Source organism: Notechis scutatus, chromosome 5, assembly GCF_049901735.1.
Source record: "Notechis scutatus isolate UNSWTSFEM ecotype Mainland chromosome 5, rNotScu1.2, whole genome shotgun sequence".
Lineage (NCBI taxonomy): Eukaryota > Metazoa > Chordata > Lepidosauria > Squamata > Elapidae > Notechis > Notechis scutatus.
Genome location: NC_142013.1, coordinates 3,518,582 through 3,530,974, shown reverse-complemented (window position 1 = coordinate 3,530,974; position 12,393 = coordinate 3,518,582).

The following is a 12,393-nucleotide window of genomic DNA, read 5'->3' as shown; positions in this document are numbered from 1 at the left end:
TGGCAGAAACTTCAAAAGAAGTTACATTTGTCTCATTTCAATTAAAGAGACAAAGAAAAAACAAAAAAAAAAACAATGAAATGAAATGAAACGACACAGAAAAGAAGTAAAATGGTTTTGGCAGTTCCAAATCATAATTTGCCTTTTTTTAAAAAAATTGATAGAAACAGAACCTGGATATTTTTTTAATCCACAATAAAAACATTCAATTTCATAAAGATAACTTTGAAAAAATCAGCTTCTGGATATTGCTTTCCTGCAAAGCCAGGCCCTACCTCTTCTGCTCAACTTATCTCCTTGCAGAAATTCCACTTTTCTGTTTCTACAAACTTTCTGGATAATCTTAACTGCCATGGAATTTTTCAAGCTCCAACATTCCTTCCATTCCTGCACTGTTCATTCCCAAGCCAAATCCCAATCTCTCTTTCCTGCCTATGTGAAACAATACAGGTACCCTGTTTTCCCAAAAATACGACCTCCCCTGAAAGTAAGTCCTAGCTTGACTTTTACACGTGCACCCAATATAAGCCCTACCCCCCAAAATAAGCCCTAATTAAGATCCTGCCCATTCCAGAGTGGACAGGTAAAAATTAAGCTAGGGTGGGGATGAGGGGAGGGTGGAGCTGCCCTACTACTTACCTTTGGACAGGTGTAGCCAGGCCTCGCATACCCGATACCTGCCTTGCCGGCCCATTTCTTCTGCAGCCGGCAAAGCTGGCAAGGCTTTCCTGAAGGCCTCTGGAGCTAAGAACAAAGCTCAGGATCAATCCAGAGCTCCATTATCAGCCTCAGAGGCCTTCAGGAAAGCCTTGCTGGCCACAGAAGAAGAAGTTCCTGAAGGCCTCTGACAGCGAAAAGGAGGCTGGAGGCGACGTGCGCAAGTGAGGTTAGTCAGTGGATGACCTCCCCCGAAAATAAGACCTGGTGCCTTTTTTGGTGGCCCAAAAAATTTAAGACAGTGTCTTCTTTTGGGGGAAACATGGTAGTCCTTGACTTATAACCGTTCATAGCAAGCCCCCCCCCCCCCAAGAAGAATGAAAAATTTTGGGGAATATTAAAAAAGGCAGAATATTATATTTTCCCAAAGAATAGAATAGAATTAAAAATAGAATAGAAATAGAAATAGAAATAATAGAAATAGAAATAGAAATAGAATAGAAATAGAATAGAATAGGAGAGAATAGGAGAGAATAGAATAGAATAGAACAGGAATAGAACAAGAATAGAATAGAATAGAATTAGAATAGAATAGAATAGAATAGAATAGAATAGAATAGAATAGAATAGAATAGGAGAGAATAGAATAGAATAGAGAATGGAATAGAATAGAATAGAATAGAATAGAATAGAATAGAATAGAATAGAATAGAATAGAATAGAATAGAATAGAATAGAACAAAACAGAAATAGAATAGAATAGAATAGAATAGAATAGAATAGAATAGAAATAGAATAGGAGAGAACAAAACAGAAATAGAATAGAATAGAATAGAATAGAATAGAATAGAATAGAATAGAATAGAATAGAATAGAATAGAATAGAAATAGAATAGCAGAGAACAAAACAGAAATAGAATAGAATAGAATAGAATAGAATAGAATAAATAGAATAGAATAGAATAGAATAGAATAGAATAGAATAGAAATAGAATAGGAAGAACAAAACAGAAATAGAATAGAATAGAATAGAATAGAATAGAATAGAATAGAATAGAATAGAATAGAATAGAATAGAATAGAAATAGAATAGAATAGAATAGAATAGAATAGGAGAGAATAGGAATAGAATAGAATAGAGAATGGAATAGAATAGAAGAGAATAGAAGAGAAGAGAAGAGAAGAGAAGAGAACAAAACAGAAATAGAATAGAATAGAATAGAATAGAATAGAATAGAATAGAATAGAATAGAATAGAATAGAATAGAATAGAAATAGAATAGGAGAGAACAAAACAGAAATAGAATAGAATAGAATAGAATAGAATAGAATAGAATAGAATAGAATAGAATAGAATAGAATAGAATAGAAATAGCATAGAATAGAATAGAAAGCCTCCAGAGCCCAGGGAGGGCAAAACAACCTCCCATGGTTCAGGAGGCCAACTAGGCCACACCCATCATGGCCACGCCCACCCAGCAACTAGGCACAGAACTGGTTGCTGACATTTTTGAAGCCCAGCTGTCAGGTACTTCCCGCCATTTAAATCATGTCTCTAGCTGGATTTTCAAAACTCGAAGATTTATTAGGAGTAAACATGCTGGCGCTGCCTGGGTGTAGCCGACTCTGAGACACATCATTCATGGTCACCCTTGACCTTGGTTTTCCCTCCACCCCTCTGGGTGTATCGTAATCCATATCCTCCAATGGGACACCTCCCTAGCCCAGAGTCATCCATCAAGCTCTCCAGTTAGAATTTTGCGCGGCAGAAACTTCAGTCACCTAGAAACTATCTTTGGAAACATTTATGGAATGCAAGTGGCTGCGCTGCTCCCCCCTCCTTTTCGGATGGTAACTCTAAAAAGACCATGGACATATTTTATGAGTTTGACACCAGCCCTGCCCAGATCTACATGCTGTTGCCGTTGGTTCTGCTTCATCAGTCAACCATTTTTCCAATCAGCCTCCATGTCAGCCTTCAAGATCTTCTACCTTTGCGTTGCATCTTTCGGCTGCCATAAGTAACGGGGGGAGGAGGGGGGAAAAGTATGGGAAGCGAGCGGGAGGTGATACAAACTAGTATTGTATAAACTGAGGAGGGCGGGGAGTACATTCTTGCTTAGGTTTCTATTTCTTGCTTGGCCTTCTCTTCTCTGCGCAGCTGCAAACCTTTAAAAAAATATGCCAAGGTCAACGGACAGAAACTTCATCACCACCTGAAGATGTCCACATGATGATATTCACAACTTTTAATTGGAAGAACCAGTTGAACTTTTGGGGGTGGGAACGTTTCCATCGCTTTGTACATGTGATTTACGTGCCTATTTCCTCAGATTCAGAGTCCTCTTGTTGTTACCGCTTCATTTCCAGTAAAAGATATCTTTTCTCTAACTAAAAGAGTCCGAGTATTTCTTTCTTGGATTTTGAATGGAGCAGCAGCTGACACTCCATGTTATGTTTCCAGCTCCTTTCTCCCAGCTTGGAACTAAGCCAGATGGATTTTCCTTCCAACGCGCTCATTTAGCTACAACAGCACTGAAAAAAAAGGGGACCGAGGACCGTTTTTCAGAGTTGCAACTTTTGCAGCAACCCCGTGGTCACAGGATCAAAATTCCGACACTTGGCCACGGCTTCGTATTTATGATGGTTGTGATATCCTGGGGACACGCGATCGATCCCCAGTGTTGTGGTTCACCGGCAGCCTGTGCAGACAGCAGTGGAATCAGACAGCAGGGAAGAACAGAGACTAGTCTGGAAGTCTGGAGAGGACTTGAACGAGGGTCCTGCGTCTGATGCAGAGATGGGGTCAGGACCATCTGGGAGTGGGAGCCTCCAGAGTCTGGCAGAAGCAAGGCAGAGGAACAAGGGGAGCCTGTTCCCAGTGTGCGTGTGCACAGAGCTGCCAGAAGAGAGCAGCGGAGACAAAAGCGGCGATTCGGGAGTAAGGATGGGAGGTGACTGGCCCTCCTCAAGGGATAAAAGTCAGGCCAGGATGATGAAACCTTTGCAGGAAGCAAAGTCGTTCGATCAGTTCAGAGTCATCCTTGAAGCTCTTTCTACTTTTTTTTTTTAATACTTCGGTTGGTTTCTTTTCTAGTTCATTTGATACTCCTGTTTTTGGCAGCACTTCACAGAACTGAAAGTTGGGTGCTTATCTCGGGGGACTCTTTGCAATTAATTCCAGCTGGGAATGAAAACAATTCCCAGTGTCGCAATAAAATAAGTCTTTTTTAAAAAAATAAGTTGTGTGCGTAATAAGCCCGGAACACTCTCTTGCATCCTTCTGACAATGGGGAAGCCAGATTTGCTTAACGACTGGGTTACTAACTTATCAACTGCCATCATTCACTTAACAACTGATGCAAGAAAGGCCCGTAAAATGGGGCAAAACTCACTTAACCAAAGTCTCACTTAGCAACAGAAATATTGGGGCTCAATTGTGGTGGTCATACGTCAAGAACTACCTGTACATTATGCACACAAAAATAGAAAGAGAAGGAAAGGTGTTGTTTTGATTGAGCTTCCTGTTCCTGTGCAAGAACATGTATTCTATTGGCTGTTGTCAGACTCGCCTGGGGCCATGTAGAGATCATGTTTCCTGCAGATCTTCCAAAGCACCACTGTTGCTACTTTGTCATGCTGTTATTTGTGTCCGTCTGTGCAATCATTTTAAAATGCTTTTTTCCCCCCTCCTGTCACAGCCAAATATGAATATAAATGATATTTTGGGGTCCTTGGTGCTCTCTGAGCTTGCTTGTTTTCTTGCAGACATTTTATTACCCAACTAGGTAACATCATCAGTACTAGAAGAGGATGGGATTTGTAGAAAGGAGGAGGAGGAGGAGGAGGAGGAGGAGGAGGAGGAGGAGGAGGAGGAGGAGGAGGAGGAGGAGGAGGAGGAGGAGGAGAACTATAGGGTCCTCGCTGCTCTCTGAGCTTGGTTGTTTTCTTACAAACACGTCCTTTTCCAAACTAGGCAACATCATCAATTAACATCATAACTGATGATGTTAGATAGTTAGGTCATGAAATGTCTGCAAGAAAACCACCAAGCTCAGAGAGCACCACGGTCCAACCTTGAGTTAGAAATATTCTCCTTCACCAATAAATGGTCTTTTATCAAACGACTCTTCTATCTGGGAGATGAATCATCCCGTAGTGCGCCCTCCCTTAAAAGAAAAATCTTGCAAACCAACCGTAGGTGCCAACTGCAGCATCCACCCTCCGGCTCGGATAAAGGGATGACGGCTTACGAATTGGTAAGGACGGACATATTCTTACACGTAAGTCAACAAGCGACGCAGGTCGTAAAAACTGCACCAGAGTTAAAAGATTTTTCTTTTTATTTGAAATGAAGGAAATACATTCGGTGTCCTGAGGTAGAACGAGAGCGCCCTTTTTGGGGGGGAGGGGGCGACTTATTGACTAGCTTTCTACAGTTTTCCACGGGATCCCGGCTCAAAACGGCCGTAAGCCGCTCGGCCTGCGGACAGGATACGGGGACAAGATTTTGGTGACCAACGTGGGGCATTCGGTGAAGGCCAGCAAAGGGTTCCTGGCCGCCAAGTCTTTGCCAAACAGGAAGAGCAAGACGTTCGAAAACGCCAGAGCGATGATCATGGCCGCCAGCACCCACGTCCCTCTGGATAGGAGGAAGAAGAAGGTCTTTTGAAGGCCTCGGGCGTCCTGGGTCAACTTGGCTTGAACCATCTCTTGGAGCAGAGAAGGACCTTCCAGGCCGGAGTCGGTCTCCAACCTGCCGAAGGGGGACTGTTTCAGCTGTTCCTCCAGAGACAGGACTTGGTTTTCCAGGGCTTGGCAGATCTCTTCGAGCTCCGCCACTGTGCGCGCCAGCTCGGCGCTCTGCTTCTTCTCGTCCTCGTATTGCCGCTTGGCGGTTTCGATCTTCGCTTCCAGCTGTTTGAAGTACCCCGTGATGTGCTCCATCACTTGCTTGATTCGTAGCATGCCTTGGTCCCGACTGGCTTTGGACTCCTGAAACTTGACCAGCTGGTTGGAGATCTTCTGGATTTTGGAGCAGAGAACCCTGTTGGTCTCGGCCAAGGTCTGGTTTTGGGCCTGAAGAGCTATCCGGGTATCTTCCCTTTCTCGCAGCGTCTCCTGCAGCTCTTCCTCTTCCTTTTCCAGATCCTCCACGATGGTTTTGAAACACTGGACTTTCTCCTCCAAGCTCTTGTTTTCCTCGTTCATGTGCTTCATCTCCTTCACGATCTCCTGGTTTTCGAGGTCGAGGTTGCCCGCTTTGTCTCGTAAGTCCCAGATCTCCCTCTTTAACGCTTCCTGGGTGTCCATCAGGTGGGCGGCTTCCGATTTCTCCATGGAAGGGGGGGAAAGGCCTCAAATTCGGCGCTGGTTCCTCTGAGTTCACCGCTGAGGGACGAGTAAAGGGAGAGTAAGTTGGGATCGAGCACCATATTCTTAGCATATCCCACCCGCGTTCGAATATTTTCATAGGGACAGTCATGGTAGGTTTTTAACAGATTAACAGAGTTGGAAGGGACCTTGTGGGTCATCTAGTCCAACCCCCCACCCACCCAAGCAGGAGACCCTACACCATTTCTGACAGATGGCAGTCCAGTCTCTTCTTGAAAGTGTTGGAAGAAATAACCTTCTGGGTTCAGTTCCAAGTGGGGAAAAAGACACTGGAAACATGGAGGCTGTTTGGGAAGATGGTTTAATGGTGGACAGCAGGACCACATGGAGCTCCAAAATGAAAAGGACGATCCCATGCTTCAAGATGTTGGGTGAAGGAAAAGAAGGAGGGGCAAGATGCTGAGAGACCCTTAGTTAATATACTCTCTGTTGGGCCCCAGCTTAGTATTTCCTGTTCCTGTATAAGAAATGTATCCCATTGGCTGTCAGACTCCCAGGGGGCGGGGGTCTTAGCTAACTTTATAGACTTTGTCTAGACCACATGGCTTCACCTGAGTGCTGGCTGATGCAATCTTCCCAGATGCCATGTGGTGAGATGGGTAGAGGCCTTTGTTATGTAGAATAGTCTGGCCCAGGCCTTAATGGCCCACCCATTAACCACCCATTAGGGGGTGAGCTTCTGCCTCTCTGAGTTTCTACTTCCCTTTTAAAGGGAAATATTCTATCTTTTTAATATTTCCTAGGATATTTCATTTTTCTAGAAGAGGGGTGGGTGCTAACTTCCTACAATAGCCTCCAGGAATGAAGCTCCCACAACTTCCGAGGGCAACTTCTGTTCCATGGGTGGATTGTTCTCCCTGTCAGAAAGTTTCCTTGTTTCCAGGTTGAATCTCTCCTTGTTTAGTTTCCATCCGTTGTTCCTTGTCTGGCCTTCGGGTGCCTTGGATAATAGCTTGACCCCCTTCCTCCTCTCTGTGGCAGCCCCTCAAAATATTGGAAGATGCTATCCTGTCTCCTCTGGTCCTTCCCTTCACTAGACTAGCCAGTTCCTGCAACCGTTCATCGAATGTTTTAGTCTCCCTCACAATGAGAATGTATAAGCTGGACAAACTCCGTATCGGTGACAGGAAGGGCATCCGGCGAGTCATCACTCAACTTCATTTAGTTGCCCAGACGCCACCCCCACAAAGGATTATTCGATTGTAAAACAAAGATGATGATGATTGATGATGATTCTGAACTGGGTCAAAGCATCATCCACAGTTATTGAGGGGGGGGGATTAGAGAAACCATCATTTTTTCCTACTCACCGAAGGATCCTCAATTCCAAAGAGAGAAATGGCCTCTCTCAAACAGCCCAGCATCAACCAGAGCAGAGTTTAAGCCCAACTGTCAGAAAGTGCCTCGCAGCTGATGTCACAATCCACACCATCTCCAGCCAATCCTGTCCCTTTTATGGGGCCACACCTTTTCCAGAGGCTCCATCAACACAAAGGAAATGCACACTTACACTCACATTCCTGGCAGACTTTTCAGTGTCCAGGTCTGTAATTAATCAGAAGTCACGCGCTTAAGACTACTTGGGAGGGGGGTGATTAATTGATTGACATTTGGAAAGCACCCATTGTAGGTGGTGGCTTACAATTGAAAAGCTAAGAGGAGATTCCATAATGTGGATCCAAACTGAAAAGAACCACTGACTCCTGAAAATGTACAGCATTTATTAATTTGTAATAATTATTATTTTGTGAGTAAGTCAAAGTTGGTGAACATACGTAATACTCCTTCTTCCTCTGATTTTCCCAACAACAATGAGAAAAGATGAGGTGGGTTGAGTTGAACTGAGAGAGAAGTACTGGCCCCAAAACATCCATCTGGCTTTCAGGCCTAAGGCAGAACTAGAACTCCCAGTCTCCTGGTGATTGGCCCAAAGTCACCCAGCTGGCTTTCATGCCTAAAATGGGACTAGAACTCACTGTCTCCTGGTGATTGGCCCAAAATCACCCAGCTGGCTTTCATGCCTAAGGTGGGACTAGAACTCCCCGATGATTGGTCCAAAGTCACCCAGCTGGCTTTCATGCCTAAGGTGGGACTAGAACTCACTGTCTCCTGATGATTGGCCCAAAGTCACCCAGCTGGCTTTCCTGCCTAAGGCGGGACTAGAACTCACCGTCTCCTGATGATTGGTCCAAAATCACCCAGCTGGCTTTCATGCCTAAGGTGGGACTAGAACTCACTGTCTCCTGATGATTGGCCCAAAGTCACCCAGCTGGCTTTCAGGCCTAAGGTGGGACTAGAACTCACCCTCTCCTAGTGATTGGCCCAAAATCACCCAGTTGGCTTTCATGCCTAAGGTGGGACTAGAACTCACTGTCTCCTAGTGATTGGCCCAAAGTCACCCAGCTGGCTTTCAGGCCTAAGGCAGAACTAGAACTCACTGTCACTTTGGGATTGGCCCAAAGTCACCCAGCTGGCTTTCATGCCTAAGGTGGGACTAGAACTCACTGTCTCCTGGTGATTGGCCCAAAGTCACCCAGCTGGCTTTCAGGCCTAAGGCAGAACTAGAACTCACTGTCACTTTGGGATTGGCCCAAAGTCACCCAGCTGGCTTTCAGGCCTAAGGTGGGACTAGAACTCACTGTCTCCTGGTGATTGGCCCAAAGTCACCCAGCTGGCTTTCATGCCTAAGGTGGGACTAGAACTCACTGTCTCCTAGTGATTGGCCCAAAGTCACCCAGCTGGCTTTCAGGCCTAAGGCGGGACTAGAACTCACTGTCTCCTGGTGATTGCCCCAAAGTCACCCAGCTGGCTTTCAGACTAAGGCAGAACTAGAACTCACTGTCTCCTGGTGATTGGTCCAAAGTCACCCAGCTGCCTTTCAGACCTAAGGCGGGACTAGAACTCATCGTCTCCTGGTGATTGCCCCAAAGTCACCCAGTTGGCTTTCAGACCTAAGGCAGGACTAGAACTCACCGTCTCCTAGTGATTGGCCCAAAATCACCCAGTTGGCTTTCATGCCTAAGGTGGGACTAGAACTCACTGTCTCCTGGTGATTGGCCCAAAGTCACCCAGCTGGCTTTCAGGCCTAAGGCAGAACTAGAACTCACTGTCACTTTGGGATTGGCCCAAAGTCACCCAGTTGGCTTTCATGCCTAAGGTGGGACTAGAACTCACTGTCTCCTGGTGATTGGCCCAAAGTCACCCAGCTGGCTTTCAGGCCTAAGGCAGAACTAGAACTCACTGTCACTTTGGGATTGGCCCAAAGTCACCCAGCTGGCTTTCAGGCCTAAGGTGGGACTAGAACTCACTGTCTCCTGGTGATTGGTCCCAAAGTCACCCAGCTGGCTTTCGTGCCTAAGGCAGGGACTAGAACTCACTGTCTCCTAGTGATTGGCCCAAAGTCACCCAGCTGGCTTTCAGGCCTAAGGCGGGACTAGAACTCCCTGTCTCCTGGTGATTGGCCCCAAAGTCACCCAGCTGGCTTTCATGCCTAAGGCAGAACTAGAACTCACTGTCTCCTGGTGATTGGTCCCAAGTCACCCAGCTGCCTTTCAGACCTAAGGCGGGACTAAAACTCATTGTCTCCTGGTGATTGCCCAAAGTCACCCAGCTGGCTTTCAGACCTAAGGCGGGACTAGAACTCACTGTCTCCTGGTGATTGGCCCAAAGTCACCCAGCTGCCTTTCAGACCTAAGGCGGGACTAGAACTCATTGTCTCCTGGTGATTGGTCCAAAGTCACCCAGCTGGCTTTCAGACCTAAGGTGGGACTAGAACTCACTGTCTCCTGGTGATTGGTCCAAAGTCACCCAGCTGGTTTTCATGGCTAAGGCGGACTAGAACTCACTGTCTCCTGGTGATTGGCCCAAAGTCACCCAGCTGCCTTTCAGGCCTAAGGCGGGACTAGAACTCACTGTCTCCTGGTGATTGGCCCAAAGTCACCCAGCTGGCTTTCATGCCTAAGGCGGGACTAGAACTCACTGTCTCCTGGTGATTGGCCCAAAGTCACCCAGCTGGCTTTCATGCCTAAGGCAGAACTAGAACTCACTGTCTCCTGGTGATTGGCCCAAAGTCACCCAGCTGGCTTTCATGCCTAAGGCGGGACTAGAACTCACCGTCTCCTGGTGATTGGCCCAAAGTCACCCAGCCGGCTTTCCTGCCTAAGGAGCAACTAGAACTCTCCGTCACCTTGTGATTGGACCAAAGTCATCCAACCGGCGTTCATGTCTAACCAATGTACAACCCCCAAGTGAGACCCCCAACCCATTTCTGTGGAGAAGTGCCCACCCCCTCCCCCGTCCCAATAATAGGAAGGATGGACTCTTCCGACACAATCTGCCTTCTTTTATTAGTGCTTTTCCTTGGCGTTGACTTCTCGTGGGGTCTCCCCTTCCTTCTTCTTCCCTCCCGTTTTTCTGGGGGCAGAAGGGGTTTTCTTGGGGCGCGTCTGGTGGCCTTTCTCCACGGCATTCTGGTCCTCAAAGAGAGCCACTTCCTGGGACAGCTTCCGCAACTCCTTGTTGAGTTGGTTGTTGGAGTCGATCAAGGCAAACTTCAGGACCTCCAGCTGGTTGAGCTTCTGGTAAGCTTCTTCGGCCCGTTCTCGCATCGCTTTGACTTTCCCTTGCATTTCCTCCATGGCGCTCTTGAAATTTTCGACCGTGTCTTGCAAACTCTGGCTCATGGTTGGGGGCTTGGTTCCGGGTTCCGAGTTTGGGCTCGCTCCTAAACTTTGCTAGAAATTGTCTCTTCTTCTCTTTCTTCTTCTTCTTCTTCTTCTTCTGGAGGGCTCCTAATGGCTGTAGGGTTTTTGGAGAGGCGGTTTATAGAGGCCGCTGACAAGCTGCGGGAGAACACAAATAGGACGTTGACACAGAAACACACACAGAGAGAGACATGGAATCTACTGCTACTAAACTACACAAATATCTTTGTACACCTGTATCGGCAGTCTGTAAGTTTGAGCGGGGATTCTACCAGTTCGGACCAGTTCTATAGAACTGGTTGTTAGGATTCTGTGCAGTTCGGAGAAACGGCAAACCGCGCCACTAGCTGGCCCCTCCCCTGCCCACCCACCCTGCCCAGGAGGCTTCCCTGGGGTCCAATCAGGGGTGGTATTCAGGGGGTTGAGGGAGAGGGAGACGTGGCCTGAGAGCAGAGCTGAACCATCCATAGGATTGAAGCTTCTATTTTTCAGGCCAGACTCAGGCAGCAGATGGCAGAAAGGTAGATCTCTGAGTGAATCTGTGATTCTGTGAGCAACTCAATCTGCCTGCCTGCTTTGCCGGATTTTGGGTAAAAGTTGCTCTTTTTTAAAAAAAATAAAAAAATCAATCTTTACATATATATTTACAATATTTACATACAAGCCACGCCCAGCCAGTCACATGACCACCAAGCCACACCTACAAATTAGGCCACGTCCACAGAACCGATTGTTAAGAAATTTGAATCCCACCCCTGAGTTTGAGTCCTCTCTTAGCCGTGGAAGCAGTGGTGGCATGCTAACGGTTCGGCCCGGTTCAACTCTGACAATCAGCCATTGGGCCCTCCCACTTGCCCCTTTTTCAACCTCAGTGTTCTGACCCAGTCTTCATCAAATGTAGTTAAACACAAACTTGTTTTAAAAGCAAAACCTATTTTAATGCAACGCTGGGAATTACTTTCATTCCCAGCCACAACTCATCTTAAACAGTTCCCCAAGATAAGCACACACCTGTCAGTGCTGTGGAATGCTGCCAAAAGCAGAAGTCTCCAATTAATTATAACAGAAACCAACTGAAGTACCAGCAAAAACCAACCAGAGTACACAGAGCTTCAAGGAGGATTCAGAATCTATCAAACGACTTTGCTTCCTGCAAAGAGTTCATCATCTTGGCCTGAATTTTATCCCTTATGGGAGGGGCAGTCACCTCCCAGCCTTACTCCCAAGTCGCCTCTTTTGTTTCAGCTGCTCTCGCTTTCTAGCAGCTCTGTGCATACATGCAATGGGAACAGGCTCCCCTTGTTCCTCTGCCTCGCTGCTGTCAGATTCTGGAGGCTCCGGAGTCAGCACATAACTCCCAGATGGTCCTGGTCCCATCTCTGTGTCGGACGCAGAACCCTCGTCCGAGTCCTCCCCAGTCTCCCAGACTGGTCCCCTTTCTTCCCCACGGTTTGACTCCGCTGCCGTCTGCAACAGCTGCCGGTGAACCACAACGCTCGGCTGTTTTGTACGGCACAGTCAATTGCTGCGCATCCGCTGTTTTACACCGAGGGCTTGCCGCAGAAGGTGAGTTGCAAACACTGCACGCACGCAAAGCACACATTCAGCGCATGCATGAGCAAAGCGCACGCTCACACCA